Genomic DNA, 23707 nt, shown 5'->3' with positions numbered 1-23707 from the left:
AGGTATAAAAGGTTCACTCACCATGGGCCTATTCATACTGATGATGATGTGGTGTTCAGATAGCGGGCATGTAAGAGTTAGTGTACCCTGCAATGTTTGTCTACCCAAATGACCCACTGTGGTAAAGTGGTTAAGAGCAGAAGCCGAACTCTAATCTGGAGAGCCAAGTTTGATTCCTCCACCTGAGTGACAGACTTTTATCTGGTGAATCTAGATTTGGCCTTCCTTTTCCCTTCCCCTCCCCACAAGGTACAGGTGGGGCTGAAAAAAAGTTCAGAGAGGACTGTGACTAGGTCCAAAGTCACCCAGCAGGCTTCATGTGAAGGAGCAGGGGAAGCATATCCAGTTCACCAGATGTGAGTCCACCCACTCGTGTGGAAGAGTGGGGAATCAATCCCAGTTCTCCAGATTAGCGTTTGAATGCTCTTTTCCACCTACACCACTCCTGGCTCACAGCTAAGCAAGGAACAGGGAGACCACTAAGGAACACTGCAGAGAAGAAATCAATGGCAAATTGCCTTTGCTTTTTAGCCAGTTCAGGTCAGAATTGCATTCAAATAGAGCTAGTGCATTGCAGAATATGCCTTTTTTTAAAAGTATTCCTTTGTTTTTTCTAGAATGCTGACCAGAGTTCTATCAAAACACCCTGAAGCGTTATCATTTGCTGTACATGAGATCAGTGTGAACCCCAAGATCTTGCCCAATATCTCCTTGGGCTTCCCGTAATATGACCCAGCTACTATGACCCGAGAGAATGACTTATAAATAACTCTCTGGATCTACTCTGTAAAATTGCACAGATATTTCCCCAACTATGGATGTGACATGCACGAAATCAGCTAATGGCTGTCGTCGGGGCACTTGTTTGAGATATCTCCTTCACCATGGCAGACATCCTAGGTCTCTACAAAATCCCACAGGTATGATCTTGGTGCATACAAGAGCAGTGATTTCCATGCCTGGGAAGTGTTCAAAAGGAGAAAAAAAAGAGCTGTCGACCAAAATTTAAATTTGATTCTGTGGCCAAGAGGCAGCATTCAATTTTTAATAGTAATCTTTTTTTAAATTTTCTCACACATAATGGCAAAGCACACAAACGAAAAAAAAGAACAAAACATAACCCATTATGCATTATATATTGACTTCTAACTGTCTGTAAAAAGCTAACTCTAGATTCATGCACATACTTAAAACATTAGTTCAATAGTTGTTTTGTCAAATGTAGTCTAGCGTTTACAATCTACTGTTTTCCTTAGATTTCAAACCTCGCATACTACTTCTCTATTTGAATAAATTTTTCAAAGACATTTCTGGAAAAGGGTTCCCAGTTTTCTCAAAAAAAAAAGGGTACAAACTATTGTATGCAGTAACTAATGCAATCGTCAGCTTTGCCATTTCTCAGAAGACAGGCTTCAAATAAGGAGTTTACTTCACACAAATTAATAATTGTGCTTATCTATATATACCTTCCAATGAGCCCTCATGAACTTCACCCCTCAAAACATACATGATATCTCATTAAAATCACTTTCACAAAAATGCATGTTCCAGATTTTAAGTTGCTCCTCATTAGTAGGTTCCAGGAGGAGAAGTACATAGGGACTTGTAAGGTGCTTATAAGAACAATGATAGAACCACAAGCGCGGGTGCTGGAGGTGGCACTCAGAGCCCATACTGTGGGCACACGTGCTGGAGTCCATCATGTGGGGGGAGTGGAAAATCACCCCCCCCCACACACACACACACATCTAAAGCTAGTCTGGGCACGATCAGCACATGGGTTGCTGGCAATGGGCCTTGCTTCTAAAGATATAAACCCTCCTAAATTCGTGATTCACCCATTGGAAGAGTTGCCTTGATTTGCTTCATCAAACTTACTCCCAAATAGCGATGCGTCTCGGAGCCAACCATTTTTTCTAAGCTAAAAAACCTCAATTATTCAGGTTAAATTGCCATGTTGGCACCTTCACGATCAATAAGAAATTGGCTTTTTTTTTTTTGGGTTTTGCAATTTGGGCTTTTCGGTCTCGAAAAGGTTAGCCATCACTCATTATAGGGCCTTCCCTTTCCACATATCTCCCTTGAGGAAATTCAACTGGAAGCATTCTTGAGTCCTCAACTTGCTTCATGAGTGATACTCGTGTAAACAAGCTTAAAGCGCAGAGTTGTTCCTCCTCAGTCCTCTCCTAAAAACATCATCACATTGCTTTCACATCCTGCATGTGAGCTCCCAAAGGCACCTGGTGGGCCACTGCGAGGTAGCAGAGAGCTGGACCTTCAAATGGACTCTGGCCTGATCCAGCTGGCTTGTTCTTATCTTCTTATGTTCTTATGAGCTGCCAAAGCTCACATATGGCTCCTTACATCCAGAGAAAGAGGGATACAAGACAGTCCCCTTTCTTTTACCGCCACGGTCCCCTAGTGAAGATCAGCAATCACGTTAAAGTTGTCCGATTGCTTCAGTATTTTTTTGGATGGGCGTGGGTTAGATGCTCTTTGCGGTAGGGGATGACAGCGGTGAACATTTTAATGCAGGTCCTGGAGTGCGTTGCTTCCCCAATCTGGAATCTGTTTGGCTTTCATAGAAATGATCCCCAAAAATTCTAAGTGGGGTTTTGTGTTTGATGTTAATGATTTCATCCTGAGCATTCATTCGAAACTTTGTCCGAGGACCAAGTCCACACCTGTGTTTTCTATGGAGAATCGAGGACCATGAAAGTAGCATTTAATGATTTCAGATTTCTAGGAGTCCTATTGATGACCAAGAAGAATCAACATTTAGAAAGGTGTGGATTCACGACAGCCCAGACTGATTTTGGAGTCACAGAGGCCTTCCACGCGCCCTTGATTTTCATTTCCTTCATGGTTAGGTTTCCTTCACAGTTCACTCAAAGGAGCTCCTAAGATTCCAGGCGTTTCTGCAGAACATAAAACCTAACAGGGAACAAAGCAACAGCTTTCTCAAGAATTCTGGGCGCATAAGCATTTAGTTGTTTCTTTCCAAATCTCCAGAGATGTGATGGGAAAAAATGGGACATGTACTGGAAGGGAGGAAACTGGAAAGCCTTCCCGGTACTCTTTTTGAAATGGCCGTGAGAGTGGTCACAGCTATAGCATACATAATGCTGTCTATGCTGTAGCACATGCTACTAGATTCCATGATCACATCCAGATCCCACCAGGCAGCTTATTGTTGCAGGTCATCAGAACGCTGAACATCAAGATCCACAGCCTTGGAAGGTAATATGCTTAAACTATCTAGTGCCCCTTTTATTTATTCCTTCGATTTGGAGTGCCTTGCCATCTAAAGGACCCACTTTCCAGCTTGTTTCCCCCCTCTCTGGGAGGGTTTTAACTGAGGTTTTAATGCTGGCCCCATCTTTGTGATTACTGCTGTGTTTTAATTCATTTTAATTTTAATGGGGTTTTGTTTTGTATATGCTGTATGGAAAGTATGACACCACCCAGAGCCCTTCAGGGGATAGGGGGAAACAAAACCATAAGTAAGATGAATGAATGAATGAATGAATGAATGAATGAATGAATGAATGAATGAATGAATGAATGATAGATTGACAGACAGACAGACAGACAGACAGACAGACAGACAGACAGACAGACAGACAGACAGATAGCATATCCACTGCTCAGGGTGAAGACTAGTCAAATGGGTACACACAAGGTCCACTGATAAAATTTTGCCGATATCTTGATCCTAAATCCCATCCTGTGCAAGATAAATGTTCACTGATTCATTGTATGGACAATTTGATTTGTTCTGTCTGCACATTTAACAGCCCGATCCAAATTGGGGATGGTGGGGGTGATTGGGCTGTGAGAACGGTACCAGAAGCCCCTGTGGAAGGCAGCTTGGTATTGCCTTCATGGCACCGTCCGTGGCTGCCTTCATGCTCCCTCACCATCAGGATTGCAGTGTAGGTTTTTCATTGTTCTCCTTTACCCAAAAAATGGGGAGTTTTTGAGAAGAAAAAAATCACACGTTATATTGTCGAAGGCTTTCATGGCCTGAATCACTGGGGTGTTGTGTGGTTTCAGAGCTATGTAAGCGTGTTCAATGTATTTCTCCTGACGTTTGCATTTGTAGCTGGCATCTTCGTGAGAGATGCCATACAACCTGGAAATCACCATTACAGTCTCGCCATACAGGAGCTACTTACATCTGGAAATCACACAACACCCCAGTAAACACATGTTCTCCATAAGTTGTGCAAACTCATCCTGATGCTTAGAAATGTTAAGCTGCAAGAGGAACTGCATTCCCAGCCTGGGTTGACACAAAATAAAGATTTGTGTCACCCAGGAAAGATTTCAATAAATCTGTGCATGTAGACTCTAAAATGGTATTGCTCTTTTTGTTTCTTTCTGTTCCCCCCCCCCTCTATCAACTAGCTCCATCAGTTTCTACAAGGCATTTCCTTCAACAACTCAGCAGGTAAAACAATATATTTTAATGAGCATATGGAAATGGTGGCTGGATTCGACATCACAACCCTGGTCACATTCCCAAATAAGTCCTACCATAGGGTGAAAGTTGGAAGGCTGAATCCCAATGCCCTTGAAGGAGAAGAACTTGTGATTCAAGAAGATTTAATTGTGTGGCATACAGGTTTTAACCAGGTCTGGATTCTGTGGTGTTTTCAAGTCCTATCTAATCCTTAAATGGCTAATTTGGGGGCAGGGATTTTCAGTTTCTCCATAACATCACTATTCCATAGGAGGTTTAACATAAGTTCATTGCCATGTTCACCCCCACCACTTATTTTCAATATATGTGAAACTCTATAAATAAAACTATCACAGGCCATTTCTGCATGGTTGTGCCAGGAAACGGCCAGGCAGAACCTGATACGACGCAAGCGTCAAGGCAGCAGGCGAAGCGAAAGAACAGGCAGAGCTTACAAGGCGGCTCTCGCGCGGAGCCTTCTGCACTTCCCTCCGCCCCTCACGTGTCCTCCTGGTAGCCTACGGGAAGCAGCGCAGCTCCGCAAGCCACGCTGCCCTCCTCGCACCCCTGGAGAGGTCAGAGAGGACAGTGTGAGGCGAGGCCTGCACGCCTCGGGCAGGGCCGATAATGGCAGGAGGACACTGCGAGAAGCGCCAGAAGAAGCGAGGGGCGAGATCGGAGGCAAGCGTGCTTCCGGCGGCTGATTCGGCCCGGGCCGCGGGAAGAACTCTCCTCCCAACAACAAACCTCTTAAAGGGTTGTTGTTTAAGGCCTGCTTGGACTGGCCACCCTGGGGAGTGGAAGAAGAGTCAGATGCGCCGCTAAGCTGTACAGACGAGCGGCCTGAAACGCTTTTGGCCCCAGGCCGTCATAAAGAGACGTGCAGAAGCGGCCACGGATTCAAATAAATAGCATTTATTCAAATGCGTAACATTATTATTATTATTGGCCAGTATTATTATTATTATTGTTGTATTACTATTACTATACCATTGCTATTACTATTACTTATTGCTATTACTATTACTATTACTACATACTGTTACTATTACTATTAACATTTAACATTAACATTAACATTAACATTAACATTAACAGTAGCTATCAGCAGTAATATTAATAAATATTAGTCGATTTGATTAACGCCCCACCCCAGAAGACATAATACATTTCGGACTGGAAATAAACATGGACATAATACATTTCCCAGACTGGAAATAAAAACATTTTCAGAATGCAAGGGGAGAGGGAAACCATGTGAAATCTCTACAGAGGAAGTGTTTTATTTCCTGACCCAAACATGTTTTCTTTTGATTTTGTGGAAAGAGCCTAGGAAAATATTGATATTTTTGTTCACGTAACACCTATTTCTACTGCTGACTTGCTTGTTTTTTTTCATCAGCTGATAAATAGTATAATACTGTTTATTTTCTCTCCTTCACATCCATGGATAGGTGCATCCTCTTTCTTGTGTGCAATGACCATTACAGGCCTGGTGCCACCTGAAGTAATCACAAGAGACAGGAGAGAAATGTGCTGTTATGATTGTGTTCCTTTAAGCCAAAAAAAAGGGAAAGTGTCAAAGGAAAAGGGTAGGTGGTCACATGCAGAGGAGCAGCAGTGGCATAAGAGGTTAAAAGCTCGTGTATCTAATCTGGGAGGAACCGAGTTTGATTCTCCGCATCTACCGCTTCTGAGCTGTGGAGGCTTATCTTGGGAATTCAAGATTAGCCTGTACACTTCCCACACATGCCAGCTGGGTGACCTTGGGCTAGTCACAGCTTCTCAGAGCTCTCTCAGCTCCCACCCACCTCACAGGGTGTTTGTTGTGAGTGGGGAAGGGCAAGGAGATTGTCAGCCCTTGGAGTCTCCTGCAGGAGAGAAAGCGGGATATAAATCCAAACTCCTCCTCCTCCTCTTCCTCTCCTTCTTCCTTCTTCTTCCTCTTCTTCTTCTTCTTCTCCTTCTCCTTCTCCCTTCTCCTTCTCCTTCTTCCTCTCCTCCTCCTCCTCCTCCTCCTCCTCTTTTTCTTCTTCAGAGGCGTAGCTCCAAAGAGATAGGGTGCAATGAACCGAGACATGCATCCCTGCAGAAGTGGCGATAACCAGGGTCTGTTCGGGGTATCCTCTTTGACAGGATGGGCCCGAGGATTCCTGGCAGAAGTGGAGGGATGCACCACTGCACCGGCTTTCCCCTTTTCATTTCCATCCCTGGTGGCATGTAGCACTGTTTGAGAAGAGGCAGATTGCAATAAAGAAGATTACAGCAATGCAAAAGTTTTTTCAAGCCCGACATGTCTCTACACACTTTATTTTAGGAATGAAGAATTCCTGTGTATGTGCCAAGTGCCTATCAAGTCACATTCCAACTTATGATGACCTTATTAGGCTTTCAAAGCAAGTGAGAAGCCAGAGGTGGTTTACTTTGTGTGCATCCTTCTGCAGAGTCTCTCTCCGATGGGGATCTCCATACAGGCACTGACCCTACTTTGTTTCTGAGATACCGACAATACTTCAAGACTATACTATTCTTCCTTCCTTCCCAATCAATAATTGCCAAAGTCCATTATTATTTTGGATCAGTGAGTGAAGAATTGATATTGCACCTTCACAAAATCAACTTCCAATCTATATAGAAGCATTTGCACTTTGGCTCCTGGGTCCCAGATTTCTGCAGATTCACTACCATTTGGGCTTAGGTCATAGCAGGTGTAGCCCAGGGGGGACATATGGGGAGTCAAATGTCCCCAGGCTGTGGCCATTTAATGATCATGTAGGGGGGGCAGAAAATTGCCCCACATTACCCCTCCTCCCTCTCTGATGACCTGGTGCAAAATTTGTTTTAGTGTGGTGGGGAAGAGTGGTCAGCCCATATGGGAGGAAGGGGTGAAAAAAAAAAAAACTCAAATTTACTGCACGGGGCTACATTTTCCTAGATACACCTCTGGTTGAGGGGAGAGGAAGGGAAGGAGTTCTCTAAGTTGCCTTGAGCCTCCTAACAGAGGAGAGAAAGGTGGGAGTATCATCCAAACCCTCCTCCCTCCTCCTCCTCATCATCTCCCTCCTCCCTCTTGTGCTTCTTCTATTAATTTTGCAAATTAAAAGGGCTTCTCATAGATGATAACCCAGCAATTAACAGTAGCTCCATTCCAAGCACATACCAGAATAATGCACTTTTAAACTGCTTTCAATGCTCTTGCCTTTAGGCTGTCGGAATGGCAAAAAATCCACTCTTGCACACAACAGTTTGTGAAAGTGGCTTTGAAAATGCATTATTTTCGTCTTGTGGAAGGGCCAACGAGAAATCAACATCAAGGTTAAGCTGAAGCAGGCCAGGCATTATTGAGATGGCTACAGTGCTGCTTTTTTCTTTTGCAGATATGAGATGACTGTACCAAAATGTCCAGATGATCAGTATGCTAGCGCGACAGAGACCGATGCATTCCCAGGAATAATAAGCTTTCTGTCTTATGAAGAACCCCAGGGTCTCCATGGCTCAACCGTTTGCTTCTTTATTACTAATCACAGTCTTCATTCTAGGGATTTTTATTAAGCACAGGCAAACACCCATTGTCAAAGCCAACAACCAGGACATCACTTACATATTCTCCTCATCTCTCTTTTGCTGGTCTGTTTCCTCTGTTCATTGCTATTTATTGGAGAACCAAACAAGGTGACCTGCTTCTTCCGTCAATAATTTGCTTTTTTTGGCATCATCTTCACTGTGGCTGTTTCATGTGTTTTTGGCCACGAAACTGTCACTGTGGTTGTAGCTTTCTATGGCCACCAAACCAAAGCATCCAGCATGAAGTGGAAGTGGGAAAAGACTGACCAAGTCCATTCTTTCTCCTCTGTTCTCCTCATTCAAACGAGCATTTGTATGATATGGTTGGGAACTTCTCCTCGCCATCTCCAGATTTTGGACCCAAAGGCCATGACTACAGAGAGATTATTGGCAGAATGCAATGAAGGAGTCTGCCATCATGTTTACATACATTGTTCTGGGCTACATGGGACTTCTGTCCCTCGTCTGCTTAACTGTGGCTTTCTTTGCCAGGAAGTTAGCCAGACAGTTTTAATGAGAAACCAGAGTTATCCGCCTTCAGCACAAGTGTTGGTTTTTTTTGCAGTGTTTGGTTGTCTTTTGTCCCCAGCTACTTGAGCACTAACGGGAAATCCATGGTGGCTGTTGAGATCTTCTCCATCTTGGCTTCCAGTGCTGGATTATTAGCTTGTATATTTTTCCCCAAATGCTACGTTATTCTTCTGAAGCCTGAGTTGAATAAGAGGGAGCAGCTAATTATCAGAAGGCATTAACAGGCTGTTCTGCATTGTTTATTTCTTACAGGGCATCTAAAGAAGTGAGATGGTTTTGCAGTCTGCTTGGGTTACCATGCAGGTTAGCAAAATACGTTTTGCTTTTATGTCCAGAACAAAAATATATATATTAAAATGTCACATGAAGAACAGCAGAGAAGAACACCTGTGACTGTAATTGTTATTCTTCAGATATTTTTGTTCTTGGTTCATGAATTAAGTTAACTTGTGGAAATTAGGGAAGTATTTTCCATGTATTCTGCTGTCTTCATTGACTAGTTGTTTTTATAAATGCATCCTTTTTTAAAATATCTTCTTGTATATCTCTTAGTGGCTAATAAAAGATGGAAATGTTGGTATCTCAGTTTCATCCAATTAACCATTTCCTTGAGATGCTCGGTTAATCAGAAATTTAGTATTTATTTATATTATTTATTGTTTCCTTTTTTCACAGACTCCCAGCGATAATTTCATCATGGATGTCAATGTAGTCAACAAGATGATACATCTAAATAACCAATGAAATAGGACTGGGATTACAAAAATATGAAATGAAGCCAAATATATTAGATGTGATTTGTCAACCAATGCAGAAAATGGTATTAGGAAAGTAGAAAACAATGCAGTAAGACCATGATGCTACTCACAGCAAACAAAATATAGCATATGCACAGTGGCATGGCCCATAGTCCTGTTCTGTCTATAAAACCACCTTTCTGAACCACTATATTATAAGACCTCAACCTTTTCTAAGCACAGTTCACCTTTTGGAATTCTGACATGGGTTATTGGGCACAACCACAAAATGGCCAACTGGTGGGAGCCAGAGTTCCCCATACTTCCACATAGAGGAAGCGCTTCCAAGTGCAGGAGAGAGATGAGGAGTAATTTTAAAATGCATCCATTAAACAGAAGAGCTTGAGAAAAAATAAAATGAACACAATAATGACTTCTTGCTTTCTGAAAACACTGCTTATTTTAGCTTGTGCAGTCAATCAGATCTTCTTTATTAGTCAAAGGCCAGTGACTGACACAGAGAACTTTGACTTTCAAAAGCTCATAATTCATAATGTATTTTTTAGCATTATATTGATTTTTGATTGGTAAGGTTAGGCAAATGGGGTATGCCGTCATCTTGTGGAAATGTCACCTTTAATTATTCTGTATTTTATTAAAATACATGTACTAGTTTTTAATTTTTTTTTTTGTATTTTTAGCATTGATTTCAAATTGGTTAAGGCTAGGCTCAGATTAGGTTTATTATTTATTATTTATTTATTTATTAGTTAGATTTTTTTATGCAGCCCCATCACCGGAGGGCTCTGGGTAGTGTGTACAACATAAAATCTTTTGATACAATTACCTGCAGTAAATATCATTTCTAAAACCTAACTAAAGCAACAAAACAGCAATATGTTGAGGAAGAGGCAGTCATCCTGTAGATCTATCTCCATAATAATGTGGGCTCTCTTTTTGTGATCTACATGAGACATAGGCTTCTAACCAGCGTGGTATACTGGTTAAGAGTAGGTGGATTCTAATCAGAAGAACCAGGCTTGATTCCCCAGTCCTCCACCTGAGTGGCAGAGGCTTATCTGGTGCACCAGATGTGTTTCTACCCTCCTACTTTTCTTCTGGGTGACCTTGGGCTGATCACGGTTCTCTTTGAACTCCTCTCTCTCAGCCCCACCTACCTCCTAGGGTGTCTGTTGTGGGGAGAGGAAGGAAAGGAGCCTCATAAGCCACCCCTGAGTCTCCATAAAGGAAAGGTAGGAATTATACATCCAAATTCTTCTTCTACCTCACATATTCTTGGTTTAAATGGCCCAATGTCATTGGTATAACCATACTTTCATTTGACACCAGCTCCTGACCACTGTTGTGAATTATATTGAACTTTGGCTCTCCTGACATCAGTCCCATTATTAAAAACTCAAAGACAAAAGAATATTTCTCATCCCACAAAGGTGCAATTAGAATTGGGCTGGGGAAAGAAAAAACAAGTGAATTACAAAACAAGGCTGCGAGAATAATCCAGGACTCTGTGAAGGTAATACTCCTCCCTGCAATTATCCCACATCTGTGTCATTAGTTCCCCCTAATCAAAGCTGCAGCAATTTAAGCATAATATGCCAGAAAAAATGACCTTCCTATCAGTCAAAGGTTATATCAACCCTCCGTTGTCCAAGGTGAGAGAAGGCATGACAGCATTCAATCCATTTGACACCTCACATTTTCCTTCGATAAGCCAGGCTCGAAACTGTGGTATTTGCCAATCCAGCAAATTTCCCTATTGGGATGGTGAGGCTAATGGCGTTCATATCCTATTTCTGATTCCTTGCAAAATAGGACGAGCAAGAGATAGTTGTCAGGAGTGGAACTCCATTCCCTGTTCCACATGAGTGGTATCAGTCGAGGATGTCCTCGCTTGGTGGTGCATTTCATATGTCTCCAGCTGGCTTTATACCCTTCACACATTGGATTTTCAGAAACATCCATCTCGGGACTTGTTTAATGATACAGTGTAAGAATGTTTTTTTCTCCTCCCTCACTTAATGCTGTAGGTGACGAGGCTCTCGATCATTAACAATTTTTTTGTATAGAAGAAGAATATTTACTGACCCTCGCATCCTGGTCATCAAGTAAACTGTTTCAACTTTTACCCTCTAAACGTCGCTACAGAGTACTGCACACCAAAACAACTAGACACAAGAACAGTTTTTTCCCGAATGCCATCACTCTGCTAAACAAATAATTTCCTCGATAATGTCAAACTATTTATTATATATTTATTATATAATGACTGCACTACTTTTTTCATCATTCCTATTACCCATCTCCTCCCACTTATGACTGTATGACTATAGCCTGTGCTGACATTTCATTTCATTTCATTTCATTTTATTTCATTTTATTTTATGATTTTACATTTTATGTTTTCGTTACTATTGATTGTTTCCTGATTGCTTACTAGACCTATATGACAATCATTAAGTGTTGTACCTTATGATTCTTGACAAATGTATTTTCTTTTATGTACACTGAGAGCATATGCACCGGAGACAAATTCCTTGTGTGTCCAATCACACTTGGCCAATAAAGATTCTATTCTATTCTATTCTAGAAGCCTCAGACTGCAAATATAAAAGGGATAGCCCTGGGCAAGACGAGCATTTTTCTTTGACAATTGTGTACATTCTGTTTTGTTGGCAGATCATCTGGGCTTTTTTCTTTCATGAATGAAGCTGGCCCTGTTGGGGTGAATTGGAGATGGGAAGAAAAGAAACATAGTAATAATTTTACTCCAGCTGGTGTGCAGTTTGGATGTGTGCAAAATTAGAATAATACAGTTGGACGGGGAATATAGGCCATCTAGTCTGTAGCTCACCCTTGTTCAATGCAGGTCCAGCCCGAGAACATCCCAGATAAGAGTTTGTCCAACCGCTAAGCTTACAGACTGCCATTGAGGGAAATTCACAACCTCCCAGCTGATTCCACTCGTCACACAGCTCTAATGCTGTAATATCCTAGCAATGAGTCAGAACCTTTCTGGGTGTCCAAGAGGGCCTTTCACATAAAATTATGCCTGGGGTAGAAAATGTTGACAGAGAGAAATTTTTCTCTCTTTCTCACAATACTAGAACCAGGGGAGGGCATCCGTGAAAATGCTGGGGAGAAAGAATTAGGACTATTAAAGGAAACACTTCTTCACGCTAACATGTGATTGGTGTTTTGGAATATGCTGCCACAGGAGGTGGTGGTGATGGCCCCACACCTGGATAGCAACTTTAAAAGGGGCTTGGACAGATTTATATGAAAAGAGAAATGGGTTGCATGGCTGCCAATCTTGATCCTCTTTGATCACAAGTTGCAAAATGCCTCAACAGTCCAGGGTGCTTTCGGGGAGCAACAGCCTGAGAAGACCATTGCTTTCACTCTCCTGCCTGTGAGCTCCTAATGGCGCCTGGTGGGCTAGCTGCAGTAGCAGAGAGTTGGACTAGATGGACTCTGGTCTGATCCAGCTGGCTTGTTCTTATGTTCTTATGTTCTCCCCATAATTTAAACCCAGTATTGAGAGTCTTATCCTCTGCTGCTAACAGGAACAGATTAAATTTAGACAGAGTTACAAAAAGGCAAAAGCGATATTAATTATGGATGAACAGGGAAAGTTGAGGAAAAAACAAACTAACTAGCATGTAGTGAGTAGAAACATCCACAAGTGTCATTTGAGTTCAAACACAAGTATATTAGCAGCTCAACAATATCAACCATAAAATAGAAGGCTATCCCTTGCTCTTAAATCAGAACTTGCTGGTAGCCAAAATTGACTTTGTTTGCAGTCATCATTTGTGCGACAAATGACTGTTTCATCTCTCTTTAAGTATGATAATAAAGCACTACCAACATAACCTGGTTGCTTTGGCATTTTGCTGTCGCATTGAGATCAACGTTGAATCCCTCAGATCTTGTCAAATGTCACCCCTTGGAGTTCCATATCTGCTGACAGCTTACTTTGATTTGAAAAATGACCTCCTCGTGCTTCACTCTGGACCTGCTTTTCAAGTCACGGAGACTGCTCCTGAATTACAAATGTGACACCCAGGAAGACGTAGTAGCTGTCATTGGAGGACTTGGGGCGGATATCTCCTTCTACATGGCAGACATCTTGAGACTCTACAGAATGCCACAGGTATGATTCATACATGGAATTCTGAGTGATTTCACAGATTCAACTCTTGCCATTCAGGGAACGATTTAGAAGAAAAGGGGGAACAGTTTATCGAGGTAATCCACACAGGATAAGAAACAATGAAATATGGGTAGGGTTGGATTTTGATTATATGACTGGTTTTCTTTATGCTGGATCATGGCGTAATATTCATGCAGTTTAAGCGACTTACATGTCAAGTTCATTTGCTGGCGAAATCTGATTACACAAGGTTTTATTTCGACGGTGAATTAAACCAGTTCCAGAAATATTGGACTTATTTCCTATTAATGGGAAGTAAGTATTAAGTTTGGCTTTCCAGTAAGAGCCAAATATCTCACATCTCTGTCATCCATTAAGCAACGCCATTTATTTTATAAGTTATGCACGTCTTTTGCAATAGTTTTCCCTATCCAGCGGTAACCTCTGAGAGGGTCCTTCAGATCCCCAAACAGCTTGAGACTATGCTGTTGTGGTTGTGGAACTTTTGAAACCATATCCCATATTCTCCTGGATTGTCATCTTCTGCTAGCAGCCCGTGTATGAAGTTTTTAATTTATCCTTTACTTAGCTTCCAAGCTTCATTATTCTAAATTCCAGACCACCTGGCTTTTTTTTTTGCTGAGTGACTGAGATCCATCGATTACCTTGGCAGTGGTTGGTGCCTTTGGAAGACATTTTAAATATCAATATTTTAAATGTCTAAAATGTAAATAATCTAACCAATGTACATGCCATTAAAGGTTAAACTGGAACTGGAACAAGATCATGGTTACAGTTTAGATGTAGTACAGTTCGTGGAACATAGTGACAGAAAGAAATACATTCATTAAAATCAATCAAAGTGTTGCGTGTTTGTACCCAACAGTTCCAATAAACTAGCGAAGGACAGTTCCTCCAAGTATATTGCTTTTCACAGTGAAATATCTCTCTTTCAACAGAGAAAACTTGCAGCGGGGGTTGGAAAAGCTCTTTGCTCAGAAGAAACTTTTGGATCCAATTAATGAATTTTAATTTGTTGATTTTGGCAAATCCATCAATCAAATTTAGCAGTCAAGTACTGCTTCTAATTTTGTCTCTGTATATGTTTTTTTTCTCAGATTGCATATGGCTCATTCACTTCCAAGAAGGGGGTTGCAACAGACGTTCCTTCCTTTTTACCGCAGAGGCATAGTCCCAAATGAAACCTCAACCAGTACATAGGAATTATTCAGTTGTTGCTCCTTTTTGAATTGGACATGGAGTTGGTCTTTTTGCTGCCGAGGATGATGATGGTGAGCCTTTCTTGAAGACTTTGAGCAGCTGCTTTCCAGAAAGCAGGATCTGTTCAGCCCTTCACAGAAACAATACATAAACCAACCAAGCAAAAATGGGATCGTTGGAAGACATTTTTAGCTTATTCAGTAACATACATGAACATTTTTTGAGGATAGACGGAGTCAATACATAACATCCTCTAATACGGGGACTCTATCACCATGTTGTCGCTGAGTACTGTGCTGTTTTGGATTTGCCACACCAGTAAAGCGAAATATATGTCGTTAGAAGACAAGGTGTAGGTTTTCACAGCCCAAGCTGATTTCATATTATCTGGAGCTCAGAGGAACTTTGAGTTTGACGCGTAACTTCGTGGTAGCATTATCTTTTACCATTAGCTCCAATGAGCTTCAGCAGTTCAAGAATTATCTTTATAGTATAAAACCAGACCAGACAAAGCAAATGGTTTTCTACCAGAAGGAATTCTGAGGACAAGCATTTGACTGTTCATTTCCCCAAATCTCCACGAACCATTGAAGGCCCGGTGAGATGTGCACTGGAGAGGAGAGACTAAAGAGCCTTCGGGTCTCCTTTTTTGAAATCTTGGATGACTGGTCACCCAGCTACGAGTGTCTTTAATGTCTGCTGTCTATGCCGAAAGTATATGCTTTGAATTGACCATGATTACGCATTAAGCTACATGGCTGGCAAAGCTGTTAGACTTCAAGATCTCCAACCTTGGCAGGTAATAATCCCTCACAGTGGAATGGGTTTTAGATGCACATTATGTTTTCTAAAAATTGTAATATAGGAGTCCACTGGGAGTCCATCTAGTCCAGCTTACTCTGCTACTTCGCGAGTAGCCCACCTGAGTGCTTTTGGGAACCTCACATGCAGGGAGGTGAAAGCAATGGCCTTAAGAACACATGAAAGAGCCTGCTGGATCAGACCAGAGTCCATCTGAGTCCAGCTCTCTGCTACTCACAGTGGCCCTGCAAGGTGCCTTTAGGAGCTTCCATGCAGGAGTTGCGAAAGCAATGGCCTTCTGCTGCTGCTGCTGCTCCCAAGCACCTGGTCTGCTAAGAGCTGTAAGGAACATAAGAGCCGAGCCTGCTGGGATGGACCCAGAGTCCATCTGGTCCAGCACTCCTGCTACTCCTCAGTGGCCCACCAGGTGCCTTTGGGAGCTCATGGCTGGCAATCTCCAGATCAAGGAGGGTCAAGATTGGTAGCCATAGATCGACTTCTCCTCCATTTTCTAGGAATCACCCAGAAATTCATCTATGGATTCATATATTTCCATGTATCAACCATTATGTTCAAACAGTCAACCTGAAAATTCCCACCTGCAGAGGCGTAAATCTGAGGGGATCAGCACCAGGTCGAGACTAGGAAGATTTGCTTTTCAGACTTGGGGACCCAGCTGGTTTCCACACATGCTTTGAAATTCAAAATGGGATGGGGTGCCTTAATCCCCCAAACAAACCTTCCTGGGCTGAGTGCAGAACCAGGCCCACTGTGTCTCTTGACCAGCCTCTGAAGCTGCAATGAGCTGCCAGGCACTCATGAGAGGAGGACCATTGTCACAATGAAAACGTCAGCCATTGGGAGACATCAACAGTGGGGTTTGGGGCAACAGGGTGAGAAGGATATTGGTTCCAATCAAAATCCAATCACCTTTATTAGGCATAAACCAGAAGTACCATACATTTCAGAGTACAAAAAAACAGGATGGATTGTTATATATCATGTAGAACATGGATTTAAAAAAAATGTAGCAACTTTAAGCTTCAGAAATGTCTACATTAGGGCTGTTCATAATAAGCTGAGACATTTTAGTTTTGTCACAGAGGAAACATAAATTCTAGAGGTAAGTAAAGCTTCCAGATCGGTTCTAATATCATTATATTCCTTTGAACATTAAAGCAGGATGCCATGAGGGATTGAGTCCATAAGCGTTGGGACAGTGCCGACAACAATGCCTCACTTTGTGGGATGTTAAGAACCTAATCTGGAAGATAGACAGAGATAAAGAGTTGCACCTTGCTCTTGTCATGAGACCCATCTGCACTTATAATTAACAAGCTGTTCTAAATATATGCAGCAAGTGCTAGATTTAGGGGGTGTGATCCCAAAATATGAGGGAACAGGAGCTTTATGCAGCACTCAGGAGAAGATTAGGTATTCCTGGTCGTTTGTCTAGTCTTTAGATGATGGTAGAATTTCGTGGCGGTAAGCATATGAGAAGAGGGATATTGGATTTAAATATTAGATTTAGCAGAAACCACACTGCCAGGTGTTATTTAAAGTATTTTGTTCTTTGTAATTTTGCTTGATGTCTGGAAGAGGTGGAGGCATCATTCCTGGCAGCTGAATGTAAGATCTTGCATGTTAGGATCACGATATTTGGGGAAATTACTACAGATGTAGTAAACAGCTAGGAATCAAAGCTTGATCTCTCCTGTTTGAGTGGGAATAATATAAGAAGAAAGGGAAAAGTACTCAAAAGTGAATGTAACACCTATTTATTCATTTTTCTTTTCAATCAGCTCCATCCATTTCTTCAGGGCATTACGTTCAACAACTCTGCTGGAGAAACAGTATCTTTCAATGATGACAAGGAAATAGGAGCTGGATTTGATATCATTAATATGGTCACGTTCCCAAATAGGTCCTTTCTGAGAGTCAAGATTGGAAAGGGTGATTCCTCTGCTCCCTAAGGGGAGACAATTCATTATGCATGAGGATATGCTGGGTGTGGCCAAGCAGCTTTTAGCCAGGTATGGATTTCAGGACATTCCCTAGCTTATCATCCCTTCATTTCCCAAACAAATGAATTTCATGGCTGGAACTTTTTTTTGTATGGATACTTAATCTCCGTCAGCCATGGAAGCTCAGGGAGATTCTATAATAAAGACCCGGGAAACAAAATAACTGGCATTTCAAACTGAACAAAAATTCAGGGGATAAAGATAATTCCATGCCTCACAGGTATTTAATAGAGAATTGCAAATTGTTTTCCTTAGATGTGATGCAATTGAAGGGCCCTTTCTGCACCTAAAGCGTTTGTAAAATGTTTTCAACCCCTTACTGCACAATCTTTGTCCACCATTACCTTCAAAATGATTTATGGCTCCCATGATGTGATTTTTTCCCCTTTTTTTTTATTTTATTTATTTATTTCTCATACTCTGATATATACCACCCCAATTGCCATGCTGGCAGGGGGCTGATGGGAATTGTAGTCCATGACAGCTGGAGTGCCAAAGGTTCTCACAGAACCACGGCCCTAGGGGCTCTGAGTTATTTGTTGAATTGATGCTTCAGTCTCTTCTGGCTGTGATTCTCTGTGATCTTCACATGCTTCAAAGATTTTACCCTCCCTGTCATTTTTTTTTTTAAAAAAACACACAGAAAATGATGAAATAAGCAGGCAAGGGGGGCCAGTGGAAACTCACCAGTGCAATAAAATGTGCATTGAGGAAGTCTGAGGGATAGCTCACAGAGGCATTAGAAGAAATGCAGTAAAACAGATCGCATAGCAAAATGAAGACATTTCAGGCTAAAGAATAATTTTTTAGATGGGAATTCATTAAAAAAAAAGTTTTAGGCTAGAAAAACAATTTCAGGATATAAAGGGAGGAGGAAAACAATGCAGGAACTCCATGGAGAAAAGCATTTTATTTTCTGCCCTCAAAATGTGTTAATTTTTTTTTTGCATGGAAAGAGCCAGCATGTAACACTGCTCTGGCTTAAATACTGCATTTGTTTTCTCTGGTCTCAAAATTTGCCTCACCCAAGTGACAGAACACCTTAAGAACATAAGAACTAGCCTGCTGGATCAGACCAGAGTCCATCTAGTCCAGCATTCTGCTACTGCGCAGTGGCCCACCGGGAATTGCAGCACAGGGCTCACATGCAGAGTCTTAGAAAGCAATGACCTTCTGCTGCTGCTGCCATATCCTGGAAGCACCTTGGTCTGCTAAAGGCATTTGCAATCTGAGATCAAGGAGGATCAAGATTAGTAGCCATAGATGCGACTTCTCCTCCATAAATCTGTCCAAAGCCCTTTTTTAAAGCTAAAGGGTAGCTATTTCAAGACCTCAAACAAAGCGTAAAGGGAAATCCTCCACTTAAACCACTCACTTGTTTGAATGTTGTGAACAGGGAAAAAATAATAATCCAATGAATCCAGCCAAACTCCTTTCATGTTTTGGGTTAGGGGCCTCCCCGTTCTGCTTGCAATGACTATTGTCATCCTGGTTCTCAGAAGAGAGAGAGAGAAGGAAGGGAAAAATTCTGCTGCTAAGTAATTGTGTCCGTTGCCCAGAGAGAGGGAGAGATTTCAAGCCAGATGGATAGGTGATATTTTTCAGTTCATTCCCTAGCATTCAGGCTTAATTCTTAAGAATATTTCCAAAACGATAACTGAAAACTTTGTGCCTATGTGCATAGTGCAGACTCCTTTCCATAAATCAGCAGACAATACCGTTCTGAATTTCTGCACAAAGTGATAATCTGAAACCTGCAGCCTATGATTCATTTGCTGATCAGATAATGTGACACTGGGCATATCAAGAGGTGGTGCCTCTGCCTGATGATAATCCACAGAGGAGGAGGAGGAGGAGGAGGAGAAGGAGAAAGAGGAGGAGAAAGAGAAAGGAGGAGGAGGACGGGGAGGGAGGAGGAGGAACAGGAGCAGGAGGGAGGAAGAGAAGGAGGAGGAGGAGGAGGAGGAGGAGGAGCAGGAGGAGGAGGAGGAAGAGAAGGAGGAGGAGGAGGAGGAGGAGGAGGAGGAGGAGGAGGAGGAGGAGGAGGAGGAGAAGGAGAAGGAGAAGGAGAGGGAGGAGGAGGAGGAGGAGGAGGAGGAGGAGGAGGAGGAGAAGGAGAAGAAGAAGAAGAAGAAGAAGAAGAAGAAGAAGAAGAAGAAGAAGAAGAAGAAGAAGAAGAAGAAGAAGAAGAAGAAGAAGAAGAAGAAGAAGAAGAAGAAGAAGAAAAGTTTGGATTTATACCTCACCTTTCTTTCCTGTGAGGAGACTCAAGGTGGCCATAAGCTCCTTTCCCTTCCTCTCCCTACAACAGACACCTTGTGAGGTAGCCGGGGCTGAGAGAATTCTGAAGAACTGTGACTAGCCCAAGGTCTGTCCTGCCTTAGGAATGCAGGAGTGCAGAAACACATTTTAGTCTCATAGACAAGCCTCTGCCACACACAGATGGAGGTGGAGAATCAAGCCCAGATTAGGAATCCACCTGCTCTTAACCGTTAAGCATACGCTGGCTCTGCAGCAAGACCATTACAACAGAGAGGCAATATTGTCTGAAGGACTGCATGTTCACTGTTTACTTGATTTTATCAGAGGGGCATGAGAAACAAAATGAAAATCCAACTGCCTCAGGATAGGCCTTATTATTGTCACAGGCTTCCAAGTGGGATAACCTGCCACAAGTACCCGAACACCCTCTTCTGTGACTGACATCCAGAGTTGTGGAGGGGTCATTCCAGAAGACTGAAAAATCTATTGATTGGCACATGCAGGAAAAAAATGTCCTAGGGCCCCTTCCGCTGCCTTGTGAGAAATAATGCGTTTTCAAACCCACTTTCACAACTGTTTGCAAGTGGATGTTGCCATTCCTTTTAACTTCAAAACAGCCCAAAGAGCACTGAAAGCATTTTGACCGTGCATTATTCCGCATGTCTTGCGAATGAGCCATAAGTGACTCAGAAAAATCAAGCGAAATTAAATCAAGATTGGTGATCCAAATCTGCTCTTCAGTCAATGCTGCTCAATGTTCTTTCTTACAACTGCCTTGGTTCCGCGTGGATTTTTTTGGTCCATGAGGTCCCACTGTAGTCCTCAAATGTAGCTTTTATGTGATCTTGATGGACAATTCAGTCCTCCCTTTGTCAGTAGTATAAATGCAGGTTAGATACCACCTTAGAGTGATGTACACGCGTGCAGGAAATGGCCTTTTAATTGGCAATAAGGTCATCAGGGGCCAGCAACACTATGTGGTGGAATTGGGGACATGAAACACAGAAAAATATCCCAGTGATTTAGGCATTATGAGTTTGTGTTCTCTAAAAAGGTGTGAAAAGGAAAGGATAACATCACAGAAACCGCATCTCTGACATCAAGCATGTTGGCTGCACCACCATCCCGAAATAACTTGATAGGCTCGTCCACACATGCAGAATAATGCACTTCTTCAAACTGCTTTCTAATGCTCTTTGAAGCTGTGAGGAATGGCAAAATCCACTTGCAAACAGTTGTAGAAAGTGGTTTGAAAAAGCATTATTATTTTAGGTGTCTTGAGGAAGAGCCATAGTTCCAGTGGAGGTTATCTTCTATTACCCCTGCAGGAAAGAAAGCAAGATTTAAGTGCAGTTGGTGCTTGTAGAGACCAAACAAGGCGCTTTGGAGTGGAAGTTTTTGAGTAAAGCTTCCTTTGAGGGCGCTTGGACTCTTGAAAACTCAGACCCCAAGAATCTTGCAGGTCTCTAAGGTGCTACTGGGAAAATGATGATGATGATGATGACAATGACAATGTAAAGCAACACTGGAAAAATAGAAATGGTGTTTTCCACACGGGAATGAATCATTGAAATGTTAGCAGGAGGAGCAGCCCAATCCAGAGCCCACAGTGCGGCGAGGGCAGCACTGTTATGGGCAGTGCATCCTGTCAGCTTCTTCACAGGGGGGTTTCTGGTGAGTGTATGGAGGAGAACTCCTCCAAACCCCATGTAACAGAGAAAGAAGCCATTCATAAGGGTTAATGGACTTATGCCAGCCACAATAGTAAGTCATGCATCCAATGCCCCAACCTGCAACACAAATGCAGGTAAACCTGGGGTGGAAGTCAAAAACGTTGCCTTCACCCCCAGGAATCTCTCTACCATGTCCTGGCTGCACTGGCGTAGGAGGTTAAGAGCTCGTGTATCTAATCTGGAGGAACCAGGTTTGGGATTCTCCTGGCTCTGCCGCAATTTCCTGAGCTGTGGGAGGCTTCTCTGGGAAGTCAGATTAGCCTGTATACTCCCACACCGTAAGCTGGGTGACCTTGGGCTAGTCACAGCTTCTCAGGAAGTTTCCTCTCTCAGCTCCCACCCACACCTCACAGGGGGTGTTTGTTGTGTGTGAGGGAAGGGCAAGGAGATTGTCAGCCCCTTTGAGTCTCCTGCAGGAGAGAAAGGGGGGATATAAATCCAAACTCTTCTCTTCTTCTTCTCTATGGTGGCATGAGAATTCTGACACAGGACTAGGTGCTGCATCCAGGTGTTACAGGAGGTTGTGGCAGTATCTGTTCCCCTCAGCCAGGTTAAGTGCCCCAGGGAGAGCAAATCTGCCCGAGCAGGCCCACTCTGCCTCCCCCTGCCAATTCAACCCTCCCCCCCCTTTGGACTGGGCCATATCTCCTATCTTGAGCCTGAGACCCTAAATCATATATGAACTGTCACTGAGGCCAACCCTCTTTTTTTCCAGACAGGGTTGACTGTGTGAAATGCCAAGAAGACCATTATCCAAGCAAGGAACAAGACAGATGCATTCCCAAAGTAATAAACTTCTTGTCATTTGAAGAACCTTTAGGGGCCAGTTTAGCTTCAATGGCTGGATCCTTTTCCCTTATCACACTTTTCCTATTAAGAACTTTCTATTAAGCACAGAGTCATACTTCTTATAGTCAAGGCGAACAACCGAGATGTCACCTACGTCCTCCTGGTCTCACTCCTGCTCTGCTTCCTCTGCTCCTTGCTGTTTCTTGGAAAACCCGAGAAGATGACCTGTTTCCTCCGCCAATCTGCTTTTGGCATCATCTTCTCGGTGGCTCTTTCTTGCATGTTGGCCAAAACCATCACTGTGGTTGTCGCTTTCATGGCCACCAAGCCAGGATCCAGAATGAGGAAGTGGGTGGGGAAAAGGCTGACCACCTCCACTTGTCCTCTCCTGCAGTTTTATTCAAGAATACATTTGCATGGTGTGGCTAGCAACCTCTCCCCCTTTTCCAGATTTGGACATGCAGTCTCTGACTGAAGAGATCATAGCAGAATGCAATGAAGGATCTGCCATCATGTTTTACATTGTTCTGTGCTTCATGGGACTTCTGTCCCTCATCAGCTTGACTGTGGCTTTCTTTGCAAGGAAGTTGCCAGACAGTTTTAATGAAGCCAAGTTCATCACCTTCTCAGCATGCTGGTCTTTTTTGCAGTGTTTTGGCTGTCGCTTTTTTGTCCCCAACCTACCTGAGAGCACCACAAGGGGAAGAGCATGGTAGCTGTGGAGATCTTCTGTATCTTGGCCTCCAGTGGTGGGCTCTTGGCTTGTATTTTTCTCCCCAAATGTTTCGTTATTCTGTTCAGGCCTGAGCAGAACAGCAGAGAACATTTAATTTGGAGAAAGAATTAAAGAATGTAAAATCATAATGATGTGTTATTCTTGGATTTGGTGCTGGAAGATTGGCATACCATAGAGGTTCATGAAACAGTCATACTCAACTAGTACATTGTACTTTAGTGATCATTTATAAGGGGATTTTTCTGTCTTACACAGTAAAATCCTGCTGCAAAGTGCATTGAGAGTGGAATGAAAGTGCATTATGTGGCATGAGAGAAAGTGCCTGATAAGGGAGCTGGGGAATAATGACAGAAAAAAATAAAAAAGTAAGAGTTTTTTTAAAAAAAAAGATACTTTATAGTCCAAAAATAGGTTAATAAAAACACTGGTTAGATGATTACTGTTATAAATTTTTAATTATACTGTTATAAATTTTTAATTATTATCACTATATCCATCCATCCATCCATCCATCCATCCATCCATCCATCCATCCATCCATCCATCCATCCATCCATCCATCCATCCATCCATCCATCCATCCATCCATCCATCCATCCATCATCTATCTATCTATCTATCTATCTATCTATCTATCTATCTATCTATCTATCTATCTATCTATCTATCT

The 23707-nt window shown here is 42.5% G+C and overlaps 1 pseudogene; it reads left to right on the top strand.

Moving 5' to 3' along the window:
* The first annotated feature begins 13306 nt into the window (after positions 1-13306).
* LOC125444358 lies at positions 13307-23148 on the top strand (annotated as a pseudogene).
* The last annotated feature ends 559 nt before the right edge of the window (positions 23149-23707 follow it).

Source organism: Sphaerodactylus townsendi, linkage group LG15 (genome assembly GCF_021028975.2).
Source record: "Sphaerodactylus townsendi isolate TG3544 linkage group LG15, MPM_Stown_v2.3, whole genome shotgun sequence".
In the NCBI taxonomy this organism is placed as follows: domain Eukaryota; kingdom Metazoa; phylum Chordata; class Lepidosauria; order Squamata; family Sphaerodactylidae; genus Sphaerodactylus; species Sphaerodactylus townsendi.
This window is presented reverse-complemented; position numbering and strand designations above follow the sequence as displayed.